Raw genomic sequence first — 5959 nt, forward strand, 5'->3', positions numbered from 1 at the left:
CATATTCTGTACGTACAAACTACATCTTAACATATTCTGTACGTACAAACTACATCTTAACATATTGTCTACGTACAAACTACATCCTAACATATTCTCTACGTACAAACTACACCCTAACGTATTCTCTACGTACAAACTACATCCTAACATGTTCTCTACGTACAAACTACATCTTAACATATTCTGTACGTACAAACTACATCCTAACATGTTCTCTACGTACAAACTACATCCTAACAAATTCTGTGCGTACAAACTACATCCTAACACATCCTCTACATGGTATAAAGACTGTTGCCCGTCACACTATCTGGTTGTTCAACAGTGTGGTCCTTATGTTTAAATTCACATACGGATACTTGGTTTTTGTTTATAAGAATTTCTTAGTGAATTTGAATAAAATTGAATATGAATGCGTGAACTATACCATATCTGCTACGTTAAATGCCGACGATTAATTTTATATATGTCAGAACGTGTCAAAATTAGGGTAAAGATTACTTAACACTATAGTATTTGAATATCACAATCTGTAGTGCGTCCATCTATTACGAAAACAAAACTGTGATATTATGAACCGATGTTGCTCAGACACGAATTTGTAGTGAAGGCCTAACACATCCTGGTAGTTAGGATGGTCGACTCGCAATCTACTGGACTTAGGATCGAACCCTCTCATCGAATATACTTGCCCTTTCAACTGTGGGGGCGTTATGAAGTGACAGTCAATTTCAATATTTGTTAATAAAGAGTAGCCGGGAGTTGACGATGGGTGGGGTTGAATCGCTGCCTTTTTTCTAATTAACCACTTCAAAATTACAGACAGTTAGCGCTGATAACTCTCGAGTAAGTTTGTGCAAAATTTAACAAACTTTTAATAATGGCCAAAGACGTTGTGAGGAATTTTTCATACAAGTGTGGTGTGAACTCACTAGTGTTTAATAAAAAGAATTTGATTTTTTTAATTGGTTCTGGAATGTCAACTATAATATCTTTAAATGTTTTCTCTTTTTTTTAACCAGTGCCGAGTGTACAGTGGTGCATCGTGTTGTTTTGGATATTACTGTGGTAGGGATTATCCAGGATCTCTGTTCAGAACATGTACTAGTAGATTAATATGATAATCCTTTCTTCGCTTTAAGAACGGCCTGCAAGTTTTTGATTTTTTTACTATGAATAAAATTCGGTTTTCATTTTGCTGCAATATTTCCTTATTATTATTATCTAGCTTCTCTGTATGTTATCAGCTTAATGCTGTTTTTTTTCCCTATTTTATATAAATAAGTACACTTTACCTTATTTGTTACGTTTAAACCAAAGAGAGTTGAAAACGCCATTAAGCTTTAAGCACATGGTTTTAGGGCTAGTGTCAAGTATGTATCGATTTTAAAACAATAAATGCTTGTTTTATATGTGAAAACTGTGTCTATTTCAAGTCGATACTAGATCACCAATATCTGACTTTACACACGAAATACCAAATAACTATTGTAATATTAATATGATATTATTAACATGACACTTATTTTAGCCAACTTACATCGTGTGACTCTTTAAGGTAACTTTTAATAATATTCAAACCTATTTGTATTGTTACGACAGCGGAAGTCACGTGACCCTGGAAGCATGCTCGCTGGAGTTTCTAGAAGGATCATGACTGTTCCTGGCAACTCTAGTCTTTTCTAGGCGCTCTCTATTTTAGTATATAAGCCCGGTAAATAAAGCGGAGATATAATTGCAGATAGGGGAGAGAAATAGAGACAGATAATTGAGTCAAGCGAGCGGTAGTGACCGTAAGTATAGTGCGTGAATCGTTGTGAATTATAGCGTGTGTTGAAGTTAAAGTGACTGTGGAAATTCTGTGTATTGCAAAATTGTATTGAGAAAGAATAAACTAGTTTTATTTAAGAAAGGATCTGTATCGCTGAAGTTCCTCAGGAAGAACTTATACCGGAAATTAACAAACGACCAGAGACGTAACAGTATTATTGGCGAGTTTGTAAACAGTGGGACAACGAAAGTAACTATATATTAATTGAGCTGAACTAAAAAATAAACCACTGCGACAACTGGCGGTTAGATAATGTATAACTGTTGAGTACGCTGAAGCAACAACGTATACCTACACGAAAAGAAGTAGATTCAAAGTATTTGTTGTTGTGATGTATAAAAGTGATTTGTTTGAGAGGCGACGTTGAAGATGGATGTTAGTTATCAAATAATCTTCCTGAGCAAAGTGGCTGAAATGAAAGATAAACGATAATGGAAGATTGTAATTGGAACGGAAGACAATTTTTTATCGCCAGAAAAAGACATTCGTTATAAAACAACAACAAAAAGCAACGGATGTATGACATCGTGTTCGAATGTTGGTATCCTAACTAACGGTCGTTTTTTCACTAGTTGAAGTCACGTGTTGAATTCCACGAAGATCAGGAAAAGCTGAATACATTGAGGTAAGTTACTAACCGAAAGATATATTAGCGGGAACTGAAAACGGAAAAGAACTGAAATAGCTATTTGAATAAAATAGCCTTTGAAGTACCATTAGAATTGAGTTATACAAACAACAATACTATACAAACACGAAAATATACTGTTAATTGTGTAGTGATCACAACAATTACAAACATAAACAATCAGGGATATTGTTATCAAGTATTAACCTCGAATAGTTAACAACACAAATACAGGAGTATTGTTTATAAGTATTAACATTTGACGGTTATAAACATGAAACTGTGTATTGCTTTTTGTCTATTAACCTCCAACAGTTACAAACATAAACAATCCAGAGTATTGTTGTTAAATGCTAACCTCCAACAGTTAGAAACATAAACAATCAAGAGTATTGTTGTTAAATGCTAACCTCCAACAGTTACAAACATAAACAATCAAGAGTATTGTTGTTAATTGCTAACCTCCAACAGTTACAAACATAAACAATCAAGAGTATTGTTGTTAAATGCTAATCTCCAACAGTTACAAACATAAACAATCAAGAGTATTGTTGTTAAATGCTAACCTCCAACAGTTAAAAACATAAACAATCAAGAGTATTGTTGTTAAATGCTAACCTCCAACAGTTGTGAATCTATATAAACAATTGTATTATTCTTGATATTGGAATAACGCAATATAAATAAACACATTTAATACAGTAAAGGCCATTATTCATTAAGATATAAAAAAGATGTCTAATTTTCTAGTAATAAGCGCCGAATTTGGATGATATAAACAACCAAGTATTTTTCATATTGTTACGACATCGAGGTCACGTGACTAGTATCACGCCACGTCATTCTCGAACATTCACGTCTTTTTCTTAAATCTCGTGATCCTTCTACATATAGTGTAGTATTGTATATATAAGACCGACCACGAAGCGACGGGGAGGTAATGAGTAATTGAATGTATGCGGACAGAATATTGTTGGCCACGTGAGATGTGAGTTACAGTGTTTGTTATAGAGCGACTGTTGAAATTAAGTGTATCGTAAAGTTGTATTCGGAAAGAATAGACCAGTTTTATTTAAGAAAGGAGTTGTATCGCTAAAGTTTAGTCGGAAAGAATTTATGGAAAATTAACTAATGACTGGAGGCGTAACAATATGGAACAGTGAGACCTTAAGAAACATGGGTAAACAGTTCTGTGGTTGTGTCTGTAACAACTTCCTAGACAGATATTAACATCGATAAACAGTGAAACATTAAGAAACTTTGGTAAATAAATATGTGGTTGTTTCTGTAACAACCTCCTAAATAGTGTTACGTCTCTGTGTTCGTTTGTTAGTTTCCCGTATAATTTCTTAAATAAAACTAGTTTATTCTTTCTTGATACAACTTTTAGTAATACACATAATTTCCACAGTCACTTTAAACTTAACAACCTTTATAAACACACGCTATAATTCACAGTGATTCACACACTTTACTTACCTAGCTATTAACATCGATAAATAGTGAAACATGGGTAAACAGTTGTGTATTTGTTTGTATTACCAAACTTTGGATATCAATTAATATCGATAAAAAATGTGGTTGTGTCGTACTAAGATGATTAGTTTTATATGAAAGAGAACTTTGTAATACAGGAAACAGCTCATGCAAGGCACCACCAAGATTTTTATATTTCACTAGACTTTCCTCAAACCTGTATATTACATTCACTATCCTCTGACTTTATATAAGTTAAGAAACTTGGTAGGGGTCTAGAACTACAACGTTTATGTAATAATACTTACTTTATATAAGTTAAGGAACTTGGTAGGGGTCTAGAACTACAACGTTTATGTAATAATACTTACTTTATATAAGTTAAGGAACTTGGTAGGGGTCTAGAACTACAATGTTTATGTAATAACACTTACTTTACATAAGTTAAGGAACTTGGTAGGGGTCTAGAACTACAATGTTTATGTGATAACACTTGCTTTACATAAGTTAAGGAACTTGGTAGGGGTCTAGAACTACAATGTTTATGTAATAACACTTGCTTTATATAAGTTAAGGAACTTGGTAGGGGTCTAGAACTACAGTGTTTATGTAATAACACTTACTTTATATAAGTTAAGGAACTTGGTAGGGGTCGAGAACTACAATGTTTATGTAATAACACTTACTTTATATAAGTCAAGGAACTTGGTAGGGGTCTAGAACTACAATGTTTATGTAATAACACTTACTTTATATAAGTTAAGGAACTTGGTAGTGGTCCAGAACTACAATGTTTATGTAATAACACTTGCTTTATATAAGTTAAGGAACTTGGTAGGGGTCTAGAACTACAATGTTTATGTAATAACACTTACTTTATATAAGTTAAGGAACTTGGTAGGGGTCTAGAACTACAATGTTTATATAATAACACTTACTTTAAATAAGTTATGAAACTTCGAAGGGGTCTATATACCTATATGTGAAAGTCCATTATGGCTGTATGTACATGTGAAAGTCCATCATGGCTGTATATACATGTCTTTATCTGAAAATCCATCATGGCTGTATGTAAATGTGAAAGTCCATTATAGATTTATGTACATGTCTATATCTAAAAGTCCATCGTGGTTGTATGTACATGTATATATCTGAAAGTCCATCATGGCAGTATGTACACGTGAAAGTCCATCATAGCTGTATGCACATGTGAAAGCTCATCATGGCTGTATGTACTAGTGAAAGTCCATCATGGCTGTATGTATATGTCTCTATGTGAAAGTTCATCATGTCTGTATGTATATGTGAAAGTCCACCATGGTTGTATGTACACGTGAAAGTTGATCATGGCTGTATGTACACGTGAAAGTCCATCATAGCTGTCTGCACATGTGAAAGCTCATCATGGCTGTATGTAAATGTGGAAGTCCACCATTGTTGTATGTACATGTCTATATGTGAAAGTTCATCATGTCTGTATGTATATGTGAAAGTCCACCATGGTTGTATGTACATGTGAAAGTCCATCATGGTTGTATGTACATGTCTGTATCTGAAAGTCCATCATAGCTCTATGTAAATGTGCAAGTCCATCATAGCTGTATGTACAAGTTAAAGTCCATCATTGCTGTATGATCATGTTTATGCCCACATTTTGTGCATTGAACATAACATTTGCAAATTTCTGACAATTTTTGTAATATTTCAGTTTCAGTGACACCCACGTGTGGACCCATATAATGAACAAATTAAGCAGGTTGATCGTGGTTGGCTGTATTTTTTTAATGGGGGTTGTTCTCACCGTTTTATCGTGTCTCGGGGAACTTGAAGGGGTAAGTTTCTGAAGCAACGAAGGTCTACATAGTTATATTGACTTGTGTACCTCATAGCTTGGAAATAATAGCATCTACAAAGTTATATTGACGTGTGTACCTTATAGCTTGGAAATAATACCATCTACGTAGTTATATTGACGTGTTTATTTCCAAGCTATAAGGTACCTTCTACATATTTATATTGAC

General features: G+C 33.8%; 2 long non-coding RNA genes across 2 annotated transcripts in view; both read left to right on the top strand.

The window, feature by feature from the left end:
• The window catches only part of LOC106475446, a 7317-nt gene extending 5894 nt beyond the window's left edge, over positions 1–1423 (top strand). Inside the window, exon 4 of the long non-coding RNA XR_001291818.2 lies at positions 1026–1423. This is a non-coding gene — a long non-coding RNA (uncharacterized LOC106475446). The remainder of the gene's footprint in view (positions 1–1025) is intronic.
• Positions 1424–1900: 477 nt separating this feature from the next.
• The window catches only part of LOC106475445, a 6319-nt gene continuing 2260 nt past the window's right edge, over positions 1901–5959 (top strand). The window contains exons 1-2 of the long non-coding RNA XR_001291817.2: positions 1901–2459; positions 5647–5770. This is a non-coding gene — a long non-coding RNA (uncharacterized LOC106475445). The remainder of the gene's footprint in view (positions 2460–5646; positions 5771–5959) is intronic.

This window comes from Limulus polyphemus, unplaced genomic scaffold (assembly GCF_000517525.1).
Source record: "Limulus polyphemus unplaced genomic scaffold, Limulus_polyphemus-2.1.2 Scaffold8591, whole genome shotgun sequence".
NCBI lineage: Eukaryota > Metazoa > Arthropoda > Merostomata > Xiphosura > Limulidae > Limulus > Limulus polyphemus.